This window comes from Sorghum bicolor, chromosome 8, assembly GCF_000003195.3.
Source record: "Sorghum bicolor cultivar BTx623 chromosome 8, Sorghum_bicolor_NCBIv3, whole genome shotgun sequence".
Taxonomy (NCBI): Eukaryota; Viridiplantae; Streptophyta; class Magnoliopsida; order Poales; family Poaceae; genus Sorghum; species Sorghum bicolor.
In genome coordinates, this window is record NC_012877.2 from 19,415,147 (window position 1) to 19,431,948 (window position 16,802).

Here is a 16,802-nt window from a genome sequence, read left to right on the forward strand (position 1 = left end):
AATAGTACATAAAATAATTACTGATTCAGGATTCATATCATGTTGCTACTCTCCTAATTTTTTGAGCATATGCATTATCAAATCAGAACCACACGAGGTATGTTTACATGGCAGCCACACAAGTAGCAACAACACCATATAGGTTGCATAGTAACACACAAGTAGCACTAGTAGTTTCATTGTCACAGTAGTTTGGCGTAAGGGACAATAATCTTATTTTTTCAAGTAAAATGAATAGAACTCAGATCAATTTTTGTTACTAGGCAGTGGGCACAACATTGCAAAAATAATTGCTAACATCCAACCATCTGTTCACAGCAGCGTATAATCCCCTAAGATCAATTGTATTGTATATTCCATGATTAGTCACAATGAAAAGAGAACCAATCATGTTCAATGCTGGTAAAAACTGATTATACTCTTCTCTTCAATAGGTTGTATAGGACCAATCATCACTGTTGATACCTGAATTTTTTTTTTGATTTCTTGTTTTACTCATCAGCTGTTGTTGAGTGATATATTTCTTCGATACTCCAACATTTGTAGTGTTTTCAGAGAACAAACTTCTGGGGACGGCATTAGATTTTTTACTGGACATAGTAGGCGTAGCTGCATCTCTTTGCACGGTGACAACACTTGCTGGCTCAGTCTACAAACATTAAATCGCTCAATATAGTTATCTACTCTTTATGGTACATTGATCAAAATAACAGAAACCACAGTGCTATAACTAATGTCATTACCTGCTGTAATGCATTGTCCACTTCATTTGCATGTTCACCATTGTCAACATCCTCTTGTGTGGGAGTTGTATGCATGTCGTCATTGTTTTCCACAGTATGCTACACATAACATTTTTGAGGCAAAACAGTCGGCATCATAATCTTAATTTTTTCATAAGTAGAAAGGATGAAATTTGTATATGAAATATTACTTGATTTGTAGCTCCTGCTTTTTGCTGTGCTAGCATATTTCGAAGCTTTTGCTTCATTTCTTCTCTTAGTGCTATTTTAGCACTCTTCAATTCCTCTTGCATCTTTCTCCTATTTTCTTCCTTCTCCCGTTCCCGTTCTTCAGCCTCTTGAGCAAGATGTAGTTTTAGGTTCTCAACCTGTGCTTCAAACTTAAGGCTCCTCTCTTTGGCCGCAGCTTCTGCACGGGCGTGCACTTCAAGGTTTTCTCTCCTAAGTTCTCTTCGGGTTCTATACTTGGACATGTATCCATGGCCATGTAGTTTAGATGCTTTTACTTGTGTGGTTTCTCTGTAGCTTGACTGGAAAATCATGTTTTCCTCAGCTGTTGAGACTTCTCTTTCAGGATCTAACTCTACCTCACAGATCTTGAAGGCTGCATTATTCTGATTGAAATAATAGTACACGTTACAATTGCATTAGAAACAACCTTGAACTTTTAAAAAAATGCTTGGCAACAAATATACTCACATATACATCATCTGACATGGTATTTGACCACCTGCCCTCTTTTGTGTGAGTGCTCTTCTAAAGTAAAAGATCACTTGGCTCTTCACCAGTCTCTAAGTCTCTCTATCATGTCAAAATGTAATTCAACACATAAGTATTGCAACATAAAATAGGAACCAGATTACTGTACTATTAAAACAAGTAAAGAAGAGACACCTGTACATATATGTCAGCTACTGATAAATATTACCTGCTCATAGCTACACTGTGAGAAGTTTTTAGAACCCATCAGATGCTGGGTTTTCTGCTTTTGGTGGTTGGAAGAATTCTGGCTGCTAAGTTTCTGCAAAAAGACAAGTGGTATGTATCAATGTAACCTTGGTTGATAGAGTTGGTTTTCCAAAACTAGATTGGAGTTGTACAAACCTTGAATTTATCAGATCCAAAATACAGCTGCAAGTAGTGCCACTCGACAAGCTGTAGTTCTTCAGGCTTATTTCTCATTCTATCTCTATAATTATTATAAGCCCTATATGTGGCACTCAGGTTCGCTCGCCACCCTTTGTACCTCTCCGTAGCAATTTTTCCATATTTTTTTTTCATCATTACTAACAATGTTGGTGAAGTTCCATGTCAACTGTTTACATGTAAATTTGAAACATATGTTCAGGACAATTAGTTGTACACATGAGAATAGTATGCATAAGAAAAAAATACGCATGCATCATACCAACATTTCATTTGCAATTTCATCTTTGACACTTTCCGCTATATCTTTCCAACTGTTTACTCCAATAATTGGGGCCCATTTCCTTGTGTAGAACACGACCTCATCGACAAATGCACGGGAGTTCGGGCCAACAGGACCTCCACGAAGTTCGGAAAATTCAATTGGTAGTTTTTGAGTGCGTTGTTTTACTCTCTTGGCGGTTACTGCTAACGCCTTAACAGTGCCACGACCTCTTCTACTCGTTTGATTGGAGCGATTTCCTTGTAACAAAAAGAAAAATAATGAAATTGAGTCGGTTTAGTTAGCAAATTAGAATTATGAACCAAACATTAATAGTACATGAAGGTCACAAACCATTTTCTTCCTCCCTTTTCTTCCTTGCATGGCTTGGCCTTTGTGGGGGTATTGTCACATTGCTTTCATCAATTTCTTCATCTTGAATTATATTTCCATCGGAGTCACGTTGCTCAACAATTTCCACTGCACAACAAGGTGAAAAGTTCAGCTCTTTTTATAAATAGTAGTAAAATGAATTGAATAAGAGGAAAATAATTTACTAATATATGCAAGGAAATCTTTTTGGTTTAAATATTCTGTGTAAGTCAAGGTTGCGTCATCCCTTTTCTCATCCAGGAAATCTGTAAGTAGTCAGCAAACACATATTAGGAATGCCATCAGATTGTGAACAATATAAGTACATAACGCTCAGCAACATAGTTGGTATACCTTTTGCTACTTCCTTTGGCAGCTCCTTTAGCCATTCCTTGTATGCATCAAATGGATCATCCAAAAACGAAGGTTCATCTTGTTCTTCCCTTTCCTTGTCCCTTGGTCGCTTCAGCGGTGTTATGCTCACTTGTCGTGTTGTTGTCTCTGGGACCTGTGTTAGTACTAATCTGATTTCCTTCTCACTCTCATTGTCTTGGACCATCATCTCTGTGTGTCTGACATAATCAACTGGATGAAGAGTAGCTACATCTCTTCCACATCGTCTCTTGTAGTATAAATAGTCGCGGACAGCATATCCAAGCTGGTCCTTAAGAGCATACAAGGCTGGCAACCTTATATCTGCCTTATCTAAAGTGAACTTTACGTACTCACTACCTGGAAGTCCATTCTTGCAATGAACAAGAAGAGTCCAGGCTTCACCGGTGGCACTACAATAGTACAATAGTTGTTAAATAAAATTCTGCAGTTATCATAGTTAATAAAACACAAACACCCACTGCTGTCCAGACCAAGGTGAAAACCTAATCGGCTACTTCCAAAATTCATAACTCTGAATTGTCTAGGTCTAAAATCATGAACTTTCATATTGACAAACATCACTAAACCCTCTACAAACCAGTAGATTACTACTCAGAACAATGCACCCAATCAAACCTGCACAAACCAAACATGGATAACATCTACTGCAGCAGATTTGTATAAATATTGAGAGTTTCGAATTAACCAACATAGGAAGAGGCACATTAACCAACATGGCAAGGAGGATATACCTAGTGGAATAGGGAACTATGTCCCCTTGATCGTCCTCTACTTCGAGGGTGGCAGGTTGGTATGAACGGGCAGGCAAGGGGGAGGCGTCGATCCTGGGACTAGTGCCCTTCCTGGATCGAGGTGACGCCGGCGGCGTGTTCGACGGAGGCTGGGGAGGGGTGGTGGACGCGGGTGGCGTGGTGGACGCAGGCGTCGGGCGGTTCGGCGTCATGCCGCAGCGCCCCCAAGATCTTGATCTATTTTCTCGGTTTGGGGAAGAAGGACTGCGATGGATAGGAACGGCGGCTTCTGTCTCACGCTAGTAGGCCTTGTGTGATGGCGCCCTTTTTTTCTCTACTTTGCCGAAAATTTGGTTGGAGGAGGGAACACCACCAATTTTTTTGGAGGGAACCGGCACAAATTATTTTTTGGAGGAAAACACAGCCAATTTTCTAAATATAATATAACATTTTAAATTTAAAATATGTGATTTGTTAATCAATTGTTTAATTGTGTTACCTGATATTGGCTCTGTTTGCTATAAATTTTAGAAGTCATTGATTTGTGTGGAGTATATATATGGAACCTAGCTAGTATAAGGCGGGCACGTATTAGGGCACTCCCAATGCAGAAAGCATCATGGTTTCCATAGACATTATTAATTGCAGTGCCACATAAGCATTTTGCTTATGCGGCAATAGTTATTGAAGAGAGAGAGTAAAAATCATAGAAACTAGGTCTAAGTTAGAAACCATGTCTACACAAAATCCAAGACATGAAGTGATATGATTGGCTAAGAATAGAGAGAGAATGAATGTGTTTGGATATAAAAATATTGTATACAAATAATCCATTGGGACCATAGTTTCTAGTGTCTATAAAAATTAATGAGTATAGAAACTATATGTAGTTTCTAGCATTGGTAGTGCCCTTAGGTGTAGAACGGTAAGTTTACTTAGGCCTTGTTTAGTTCACCACGAAATCCAAAAAGTTTTCAAGATTCTCTGTCACATCGAATCTTGCGGCACATGTTTTGACACTAGTTAATCTATAATTGGACAATATTTACCACAAACAAACGAAAGTGCTACAGTAGTGAAATCCAAAAAATATTCACATCTAAACAAGGCCTTAGAGTTATCCCCGCGAACTTGACTTCGGAACCTAACTAGTGTAAGGTGGGCCCGTAGTAGTAGTACTAGTAGTAGTAGTAGTAGGAATAGTAGTAGGAGGACTAGTAGTAGTAGTAGTAGGAGTAATATGTAGTTTAAAAAACATATAGATGTAATAGTTCGAAAATCATATGTATGTGTACTAGAGTATACAAAATATAAGTACAAATAATTTATTTTAATTTGGATTCGGTACTATTTTAAACGGTTGATTAGAAAAAGTATAATACATAAAACAAAAAATGTGCAATTTTAATTTGGATTTGGTACTATTTTAAACGGTTGATTAGAAAAAGTATAGTACATAAAAACAAAAAATGTGCACTGTATGGGCCTGTCAAAGGCCATCAGCCTTACCTTGCTCGACCGAAATTTAACGGGAGCAGGCATTGCCAATGGCCCAACAAGCCCAGTACAGGTCACGGTATGGCATAGGAGTCTGTAAAGAGGAGTTCGGATTGGATGATGAGCTCTTCCTTTTAAGTGCATTGTTCTCTCTCTAAACTGGCGAGGTGGGATTAAAGGTGCCACAACAACGAGCGCGACGGTACTTTTATGTCTCTTACTACAGGGTTTTTAAGTTATCACTAAGGTCTTAAGTGATTCAAAAACAGAACGATCAAGTCAAGCACTATGTCTCAAGTTCTTCTGACTTACCTTTGTTCTGGAGTTTTTTTTAAGTTTCCAAAATAAAACTGAGGCATTTGCCTTCTTATCGAAAGATATATAAGTAGAGCTTTAAAAGTTTTAGCATACTTACTTTGCATTTTGCTATGTCAACTCTCGGAGCAAGGGAGAGGAATGTCATACTCCTAGATCAAGACCTTTGACCTTTTTGAAAAGTTTGTCATCTCTTACTGGCGTATTGCTTATTAGAGGGATCATGGGCTATCATTTTTTTCTTTCTTTTTTTAGTCTCTCTCTTTTTTCAAGTGGGCACCAAGTACCTCTAATTCTATTATCGGACACGTGTCCATTTTTACCTCTCGTCTCACTCTTTTTTTTTCGAATCAAATTTTTTCATAGTCCCGTGCCTCTAACGCAATAATACTTCGGAAGAGTGAATCTTTTATATTTTTAAAACAAAAAGATCTTGATCTTTGGAGCATGATAATTCTCTCAACCAAAACTACAAGAATTAACAATGGCTTGAACAAATCAATTGCCCACAGTTTTAATATTTATATCTTATAAGACTCTAGATATTATGTCAAACAGGATCTCATTTTTTTTGAATTTTTAGATTTTCAAAAGATAAAATCTCCAGAACTCTAGCGAAACTTGGAACAAGTTAAATAGTAGCTCAGACCTTCTCATATCATGTTTGTCAATTACCTAGACTTGGATCAAACTTTCTTTTTATTTTATTTAAAACTTAGGATTACACAAAACTATTGTATATTACTCAAAAGAAAAACTTTGTTTGGTTTCATGGTTATGCATTTTTTTATTTATTTCCAAATACTAGTAAATAAAACCAAGAAAGAAAAGTAATACTTATCTAGATACACGTGGGGGTGCCTCCCCCAAGCTGGATGTTGACATAGTCGTTCACTCTTGTGGCCTGCATGTTCGGTCTCACTCTTCTTAAGCCTCAAAATCCTGCACAACCCAAATAGACAACAGAACTCGTGGAGCATGTTAAGGGTTAGGTAATTGTCTAGAGTTTATGAGAGCTTAATGTGAGAATTCTATGAACTCAATCACATCAAGTTCCTCTACCAGGTTGTTTTGTGGCTCGAGATAGATTTTCAAGCGTTGACCATTTACCTTAAAAGTGTTACCTATGTCGTCTTGGATGGTAATGGCTCCATGAGTTGAAGTGTCAATAACCTTGTATGGTCCATCCCACTTACTTCGTAGCTTACCATGCCCAAAGAACTTAACTCTTGAACTGAATAGTAGAACCTTATCTCCAGGCTTAAACTTCTTGTGCTTGATTCTCTTATCATACCATCGTTTTGTTCTCTCTTTATAGATTCTTGAATTGTGGTAGGCTTTCTCTCTCCATTCTTCTAGTTCAGATAGTTGCATCAGACGATTCTCGCTAGCAAGGTGGAGATCCATGTTCCATTTCTTGAGTGCCCAATGAGCCTTAAACTCTACTTCCACAGGCAAATGACAAGTTTTTCCATATATAAGTTGATAAGGTGACATGCCTATGGGTGTTTTGAATGCAGTTCTATATGCCCAAAGTGCATCAGGAAGTTTGTCCTTCCACCCCTTACCCATCTCATCTACGGTCTTTTGTAAAATATTTTTGATTTGTTTGTTAGATGTTTTGGCTTGACCGCTAGTCTGAGGATGGTATCGTGTTGCGACGTTGTGTCGAACTCTATGATCGGCTAGGTATTTTCCGAAGATTTTGTCGATGAAGTGGGAACCTCCATCGCTTATAACTATCCGGGGTATACCAAAGCGAGGAATGATTACTTCATGGAACATTCACTACACCACAACACTAAAACAGCATCGGACTTCCGTTGCTAAAGATAAAAATTAGCGTTGAACGATCCGTTGCTAAAGGTGTCCGTCGGATCCTCCGTTGCTAAAATTCAATATTTCGATGGATGGTCCGTTGCTATAATTATTTTACTTTTGCATTGGATTGTCTGTCGCTATATAGGAGTAACTGAGTCAGATCATCTATTGCTAAATTTTGACTATAAGCAATATGTTTCCATGGCCCATCTTAGTTTACGGCCCAACTGGCCTGCTAGACTGAGCAATCATCATCCACCGTCAGATCACGATCAACGGCTCACTTCCAATTCCCCCGAGCCCCCTTCGGTTCGGCCTCCTCGGCTCGTCACGGTCTCGCGGCACGGACTGAGCGCGACCGCGCGAGGTGAACCCTAGGCGACCGGCGGCGGCGCGGCGGCGCGGCGAGGCGGAGGCGAGGGCGCGGTGGCCTGCTGCCCTGCTGCTGCCTGCGCAGAGCCGGAGCGGGCTGCGGCCTGCGGACTGCGGTCGTGCGTGTGGCGGCGCGGTGTCGCGGCGAGGCGGAGGCGAGGGTGCGGTGGCCTGCTGCCCTGCTGCTGCCTGCGTGGAGCGCCGGAGCCGGAGCGGGCTGCAGCCTGCGGACTGCGGTCGCGCGTGCGGCGGCGCAGCGTCGCGGCGAGGCGGAGGCGAGGGCGCGGTGGCCTGCTGCCCTGCTGCTGCCTGCGCGGAGCGCCGGAGCCGGAGCGGGCTGCTGCCTGCGGACTGCGGACTGCGGTCGCGCGTGAGGCGGCACGGTGTCGCGGCGAGGCGGAGGCGAGGGCGCGGTGGCCTGCTGCCCCGCTGCTGCCTGCGCGGAGCCAGTGCCCAGTGCTCGCTAGTTGCTCCGTTCAGGTCTAGGTTCTATACTTCTATTCTTGATTTCTTGATACTTCTTACTTCATTACTTCAATTCTTATAATCTTGGATCTTGAATTCTTGGTTGCAACTGGTTTAGAGACGGAGAATTTAGTAACTTATAGTGATAGTCTATTGCAGTTTAGTATTGCTTGGTTTACAAAATGAAGAACAAATCAAAATCGGTTGATTTGAGGACTTTGTGGGATAGAGCAGCAAAAACAAGGTGGTTTTGAAGAATGCCCCAAAGAATTGGCAGTTGTTTGCTCCTCAAATTCAAAAAGAGATAGCTAATTGTTGTGAGGAGAACATCGACTTTGTGAGGAACAACCGCTCCTCTGACCTCAAAGCCATCACAAATCAGGTAAGCAATCTGGCAGTCATTCCTTTCAGGGGAAAAAACATTTCTAAATTGTGCAAATAAATACTGCTATGTTGTATATATAATGTATAGGATAATGGTCGGCAGCGTGGGGTGTGCAAGGTGCTAATAAGACTGACTACCAGAGGTTTGCGAAAGTGCAGCAAGATGTTTATGGAAATGCTACCTTTGGATGGGCTTACTGGACACTTCAGAACCCCTTTCTACCCTGGAACATGACGTATATGATTCAGAATGGAATCATCACACTCAAGAGCTAGAGATCATCTATGGTAATCTCCCTTTGTAATCAGTTTCTATTCTGGGTGTAAGTATGCTGTTATGATATTCCACTGACCAACTGTGATATGCCAATGCTAGGTTGCATTTTGAATTGAAAGTTTCTTAAGATGATTGATACATATTTCTATGCAATGTTTTTATAGTAATTTGTCCTAGTTAGCAGCTTGCCGTGTTTAGTGTTTAGGATTTTCTGAACCTGGCAAATATATATTTGTTCTTAAAGCTGATAAAATAGGAAAATTGGTTGAATAAATATTCCGTTCAGACATGTATGACAAAAATTCTCCACTGTTGTTACTATGTTTGCTTGAGCAGTGGTGGAGTTTGTAAGGTTCTTCTGAGTTGTAAGTTGTAACTGCGTTCTGAAAATTTAGATCACTAGAACATTAGGCGCCCGAAGACTTTAGCTATTGAACCAAAGTTATGGCAATGATTTTATTGTTTAATATAACGGATCTAAATATATTTCTTTTACAGTATGATTCTTGCACAATCTAAGCCAGATATCACTAACTTCATCATACATTTTTGAAGACTTATGCATCAGACAATAAATTAATTAAAATTGACATATATATACATATGAAGTTAGTACAATATATTATCAACTAAATGTCTAAATCCTACTTCCTTTTTTTGGAAATCAGGTAAATCCAACTTCCTAAAGTATGGTGATATCATCCTCCATGGCAAAGAGCGGTCCTGGCAGTCATGCCACGGCGTCTAGCATCCACAATGCCACGTCATTGCTGCCAGGCAATGGCATCCTATCTCCCTAAATAGAATAGTTTAGTGGCTAAATGAAAGTTAATATATCATCCTAGAATTTATATTCTATAAAAGTGAATTGAAATATAAGAAAACATCTCACCTTCCACGCTCCTTTTAAGTCCTTTTTTTGGTGAAGCTATAAGTTTTCTGAAACAAAGAGCAGAATTAAGTATTTATGGTCTAGCTCAAGCACTGACTCAGAGAGCAATCCATAGAGAAAACAAATGTTGAGTACACTATTGTGTGAGTGTTTCTGTTTTTTCTAAGTGAGTCAAAAAAAACTGATCACAACAGAGGAAGAAGTGCAAGGTACGTGGTTGCCTAAGTGTTATTAAACATACAAAAACATGCAGAATGAACCTGACCATAATGTACGGAACTATATCATATCAATAGTCTAAGAGTTTTAGAACGTTCCATGAGCCACTACTAAATACACTATCACTATCAGCATAACTAATTGCTCACCTGTAATAGAGCCACCATGGCCTATTTGCTACTCTACTATTATTGTCCTGAACAATATAAGCTCACAACCAAACATGACAGCACGTTAAATAATTTTACAGCGACACTTTACCAGAAAGGAAATGTTCATCTGCAACTTTTTAGGGAGTCTATTAGAAGGGGCTTGGGGTGAAATCAATTAAACCATATTAGTCCGATTCACAGCTTGTGTAGTTCTGCATGAAAGGAGAAGTGATCCCACTAGTTGATGTGTAGCCCTACTCTGCTAGAATAATGCTTGCAAGTATAGAGTGCAAGAAAAATATGAACAAACAAAAGTTATCAGTGTGGTGGAGGAAAAACTACATGTAACTGCGAATTCTGGATTGAATGAAAAAATGCATAGATTCTTGTAAGAATGAACAAATCAAGAAGAACGTGTATCCATGTCAAATATGACAAAAGAGGTCTGGTCAGTTCTCTGTCAGCGAAGCATAGCATATATATCAAGATATGCCAAAAGAATCCATGTTCAAGATACATAATAATCAAACTAACCCACAACAGCGAGCCAAACCAACCACCAGATGCAAGCATCTATGTTCAACTTAAATTAGGAGGGAAACTATTACAAAGCCTCATACTGGATATTCTCTGCATAGCAACAGATCATAACAGAAAAAAGGTAGAGCTTTTTAACTTTAGGTGATCTGAGTCAAGGATTAATTTGTATCTCAATAGACTAATTTAAACAATCTCCATCTGTCTACACATACTAATGCTTTAGGCTAGTGGAGGCAGGTCCTCACACACGCATGAAAAATCAACAACATTATATCTCCTACCCCATACCAGGTTCTCGGACGTGACTTTGAAAATTTCTGTTTACCAGCCCATCTGCATCACAACCAGAATGTCAACAACAAAGAACTTGGAGTTTTTGTACATGCAACACATGAGCACATCAAGCAAAAAGAAGAAGAAAAAATAGACAAGATATATGAAAAAGGAAGCACTGACCTTCAACTCTAGAAAGTAGCTCGTGAAAGAGCGGATCCGCATCTGCATCGCCACCAGAAATAGTAATCTCCTACAAAATTTACTCATAAGAACAAAAAGAAATTCTGCTCGCAACTCACATAGAAGGATTAACTGTTGGAAATTCAGTCCTACACAAATAATCACAGAAAGATAAAAATACAGAAAGATAAATAATGACATCAGTAAAACCATTTCAATCAAAGCATAGCAGGTTTATGTAACTTGCATGCTTGCAGCATAGTTGTTGCTGACATATTTTCATTTCAAAAGAGGTTTAATGTTTATGGAGTTGTGGGGTTTTTTCAGTTCTAGCTCGCTATTTTCATCTTACTCTATTTTTGCACCCATGGTGTAACCAAACTTTGAATAAATATGCTAACCTCATTGTCACTGTAAATAAAAACACTAAGGAGAGGGCGGGGGCTGCGCAGAATATAAAGAAAGGCACCATAAATTGAATTTTCCAATAGATGAAAAAACGGATACTGCCCTATCAAAAGGCTCAGATATAAATGGTGGTATGGAAATGCGTGGAAATCTACCAATCAGTCAGTTCCTTCTGATACTTCATTGCAGAAACTTTTCCATAAATCTAATGGCATTCAACTAAGTATATTTGGGAAGGGAACGCACCGGTGGAGTCTGAGAGGGAAGCAACTGGCCCTCGTCACCGGTGTTGTCCAACTTGACGTGGAGACCTCGTCGCCGCCGCAAACTGCAGATCTGCTCACCTCTGTGCACCACCAGACCATGTGTCGCGTCAGCGCCTCAGGCTCAATGTGGATCTAGACAAGAGCCTTAGGTGGAGGAGTGCGAGTGATGGTGGCCAGCATCGAGCGGCGACAGCAGCGGCGATGACGGGAGAAGAAAAGATGCCACCAACCCATGGATTTGTGCTGTCACCATGAGCAGAGGGAAGAGGAAGTCCTCACAAATCCGTGCCTTACCCGTCACCGCGAGCGGAGGGGAGGTGAGGGGAGGGGAGGGGAGGTCCCCGCAGATCCTTGCGCTCCACCATCGCCACGAGTAGAGGCGAGAAGAGGGAACATATGAGGGAAGCTAGGGTTTCGGTCGCCGCCCAAGCCGCCCGTGCGGGAGTGAGGGCGACGAACACTGCGAGATCTGGACTGCGGGTTGTTTTTTGATAAGCTAGAGGTTTTTTTTGCAAAACATGTAGCACGACGTGTCGACACATGAATTAGCCACCGATGCTCCAATTTCTCTGGTGGCAGCAGACTCGAGTGGGTTTTAATCAACCCCGATGCCTAAAGTACTTAATCCTCTGAACTTCCACACCTGATATTCACCCGTGATTTGGACTTGCATAGGCTTCCAACATTTATTTGTCCATGTTTCGGCAACGTAAATAACTTGGATAGCTTGCTAATGATGTACTGTGAAATATAAAGCTCTCTTTCTACTCTGTACTGTACCATTTAAAACAACAGTTCTCACATGCTTGCAGGCAAGTGACATACCAAGAATACGATTTTTCTTCTGATGTGGAAGACCAAAGTGTACAGTCATGTTTCAATGATTTATAGGGGATTAATTGAAAGTTGGAGTAATCTTGGCAGCAAGAACGTCAACTTGTTAACGCTGAAATTCTTTTGTCACCTATTTGAAAGGTAATCTTGGCAGCAAGAACATACCAAGAATACGATCTTTCTGCAGCATTGTATCTCAGTGCAACATGTTGCAAGAGCAGGAGAAGTGAGAATGATAAGTGTAGCTGGTCTGAAGATGTGTGTACTGTAGTTTTGCTTTTGCATGGCCTAACCTTGACATTGCATCAACACTATAGGCATAGTGCACATAAAGTGAGTTAATGAAATCCCATTTATGTTTTTTCTTTAAACAACTGTTTTTGTAATCAACTATATGCTTCTATGTTTGCTTGATGTCAACCAGCTGGTGACATGTACGCATTTATATACATGAATGTGAGTATGATTAATGTGTACATTTGTATATGTCATTCAATATTGTATTGATCTGAATGATTACTCTAGTTTCAAATAGATGTGGATTATTTTTTTTACCTATTAAATTGAGGTCGATGGACTTTCCGTTGCTAAAAGTCTTTATTGCAATGAACTGTCCGTTGCTAAAAGCTCTAACAGGCTATCCGTTGCAAAATATTGGAGCATCGAACTGTCCGTCGCTAAATAACATGTCTATCGCTGTATACATATAACGACGGCTTCATTAGCAACGGAAGCGGTCCGTCGCTATAGCCTTTAGCAACGGAATGCCCATTGCTATACACCCCTTTCAGCAACGGATTGTCCAATGTTATTTAAAGGTTGTGGTGTAGTGATTCTCTTGGCATATTTTGATTCAGTTGATCGACAAGGTAGGGCTTCTATCCATTTGGACACATAGTCCACAGCTACTAAGATATACTCGCAATTCCCGGACATAGGGAATTGCCCCATAAAATCAATGCCCCATACATCGAAAAGTTCTACTTGAAGATTATTTGTGAGAGGCATTTCATTTCGTGAGTTGATATTCCCATGTTTTTGACATCGGTGGCATCTCCTGACAAAGTCCTTTGTATCTTCATACATCGTTGGCCAGAAAAAGCCACTTTGCCAAATTTTAGCATGTGTCCGAAATGCTCCATAGTGTCCATATGGCGAGGCATGGCATCTTTCCATAATTTGAGTATCCTCAGCCATAGGAGCACACCTTCGCAAGAGTCCATCAGTGCAGACTCGGAAAAGATATGGCTCATCCCAAAGGTGGAAACGACTATCGTGAAGCAACTTCCTTTTGTTTGTACCAGGTAGGACATAGCCTTTTACTATAAAGTTTACGATGTCTGCGTACCATGGATCTGCATGTGTTACCTTAAGCAGGGTGTCATCCCTTAGGTAGTCATTTATGGGAAGCTCATCATATGTTTCCTTATATTGAAGCCTAGACAAATGGTCGGCTACAGAATTCTCTACTCCCTTCCTATCTCGGATTTCTATGTCAAAGTCTTGGAGTAGAAGAATCCATCGAATTAGACGAGGCTTAGCATCTTTCTTAGTTAGGAGGTACTTGAGAGCAGCATGGTCTGAATAGATGATTATCTTTGCCCCCACTAAGTAAGATCTAAACTTGTCTATAGCAAAGACAACAGCCAAAAGCTCTTTTTTAGTTGTAGTGTAATTGAGCTGTGGTCCAGACAAGGTTTTGCTAGCATAGGATATGGCATAATGCTTTTTGTCCTTAGTTTGTCCTAAAACGACACCAACCACAAAATCGCTAGCATCACACATGATCTCAAAATGAAGATTCTAATCAGGTGGTTGGATAATCGGGGCTGAGATGAGTGCTTTCTTAAGAGTTTGAAAAGATTCATGACACTCATCACTAAAGATGAAAGGTGCATCCTTAGCTAGGAGACTAGTTAGGGGTCTAGCAATTTGAGAGAAGTTCTTCATAAAGCGTCTATAGAACCCTGCATGTCCCAAAAAGCTACGGATTCCTTTCACATTTGTGGGAGGTGGAAGTTTTTCAATAACTTCAATCTTTGCTTTGTCCACCTCTATACCACGTTCGGACACTTTATGTCCTAGCACTATTTCTTCTTGAACCATAAAATGACATTTCTCCCAGTTCAGGATTAAGTGCTTTTCTTCACATCGCTGCAATACTCTATCTAAATTCTCCAAACAATGATCGAAGGTTTTGCCATAGACGGTAAAATCATCCATGAAAACCTCCATCATCCTCTCAATCATGTCCGAGAAAATAGACATCATGCACCGTTGGAAAGAAGCTGGAGCATTGCACAATCCGAACGACATTCATCGGTATGCATAAGTTCCATACGGGCATGTAAAGGTAGTCTTTTCTTGGTCATCTGGGTGGATTGGGATTTGGTGATATCCAGAATAACCATCAAGGAAACAGAAGAAAGTGGTTTGCAAGCCATTCCAACATTTCATCAATGAAGGGTAACGGAAAGTGATCTTTCTTTGTAGCTTGTTAAGTTTTCGATAGTCAATACACATACGCCACCCAGTGATAATTCATTGAGGGATGAGTTCATTCTTCTCATTCCTAACGACCGTCATTCCTCCTTTCTTTGGCACTACTTGGATAGGGCTAACCCACTCACTATGTGGCACAGGATAAATAATCCCAACATGATAGAGTTTGAGGACCTCTTTCTTAACTACCTCTCGTATAGCATTGTTAAGTCTCCATTGTGGTTCCCTTGAAGGTGTAAAATTGGGATCAATAGGGATACGATGAGTGCAGAGAATGAGACTAATGCTCGTGAGATCTTCGAGAGAGTAGCCAAATGCTGATCTATGCCTTTCAAGAACAGTGACAAGTAGTTGTGTTTCATAATCGGAAAGCTTGTCACTGATAATTACTGGAGTTTTTGGGTTGTTGTGCAAAAAGACATATCTAAGGCCAGAAGGAAGAGGTTTTAACTCTATCGAAGGAGGTGAAGGTTGTTCATTTTTTTCTAGCTCAACGGGTTCTACCAACTCTTCTTCTTCTTGAACAAAGTGTTCATGATTAAAGAATGGTTGGGCCATCTCCTCTTGAGTGAGCATTAAGATCTCCTCAATAGGATCTGATTCAAGTTCGGGTTCCACTATCGTGTTAATCGATCTAGCAAGAGGAACAACAATAGTGGAATTCCCAACCTTGAAGTCTAAATGACCTCGTTGTGGTTGTTCTTGTAGAAGTTTCATGATTGGTTTGCCAATGAAGAGAGGAATCTCTGGTATGTCAAAAATGTGAAAATCTAGACATATTCCAGAGTCCTTGATTCTAACAGGAACTGCCCTTAATACCCCATGGCTTTCTAGAATTAATCCAGATGGACTTTGTAAAAGTTTTTGAGATGGGGTTATGGACTCGTTGGGATAAAGAGTGTTAGCTAACTCCTTGGAAATAACATTTATCCCAACATATGGATTGTAGTGGACCTTCCTAGCGGACCCTCTAATTTGGCACAGAAGAATGATTGAAGGAGTGATGATCCGAGCTACCTCAAGAGACAGCTCTGCTTGTGTTAGCCATTCATAACTCAGAATAGCTGAAAGGCTTTTGATGTGTTCTATGTCAACAGATTCTACTCTTAGAACAGATTGAGTGGTCCCTTCTAGAGGTCGTGTTTGGATAGGAAAATTTGAGGTGTTTCCATAATCTTCAAAAAGATCTTCCTTGAATTCAAAGGGATGCTCTAAAGGTGGTGGTTCATCATCCCTTAGTTGGCTTTGCATTCCCTTATCAGGAGGTTTTTCTACAACCAAATTAATAGATGGGTCAGGTGAAATTTCTAACTCGGTTGCAAGTTCCTCATCTTTTGGTTTAGGATCAGGCTCGACTTCTTTTTCTTCTTCAGGAAACTCATCATAAATGCCTGTGTAAGGGGTATTTTCAAGGATTCTCTCTAGGATAGCTCTCCCCTCATCTATGAGTTTGTGCGCGAATGAGCCTCCTGAAGCAATGTCGAGGTGAAGAGCAGTGTTGATGCAAAAGCTGATCTGTAAACACAAAGGGCTAATACCGGATTCAAACGTTAAGGAGTGCCAGCCGATTTGACCTTACAATCGACAAAGGTGGTAACTCGAACACTTTGGTCCCGACAACAGCGATGCACCCGGATGTCACGGCCAAGAGGTGTGTTGACGGTCCTTAAGTATCAAATTTAATTATCAAATAAATAAAGAAAAGGATCCAAATGAAATCAAGATCTAGACTTAGGGTTTTATCTGACAGAA

The 16,802-nt window shown here is 40.4% G+C and overlaps 1 long non-coding RNA gene across 1 annotated transcript; it reads left to right on the forward strand.

The window, feature by feature from the left end:
- Positions 7,599-9,833, forward strand: LOC8155468. Its single transcript, XR_002455569.1, has 4 exons — positions 7,599-8,135; positions 8,280-8,502; positions 8,593-8,792; positions 9,450-9,833. It is a non-coding gene; the product is annotated as an uncharacterized LOC8155468 (long non-coding RNA).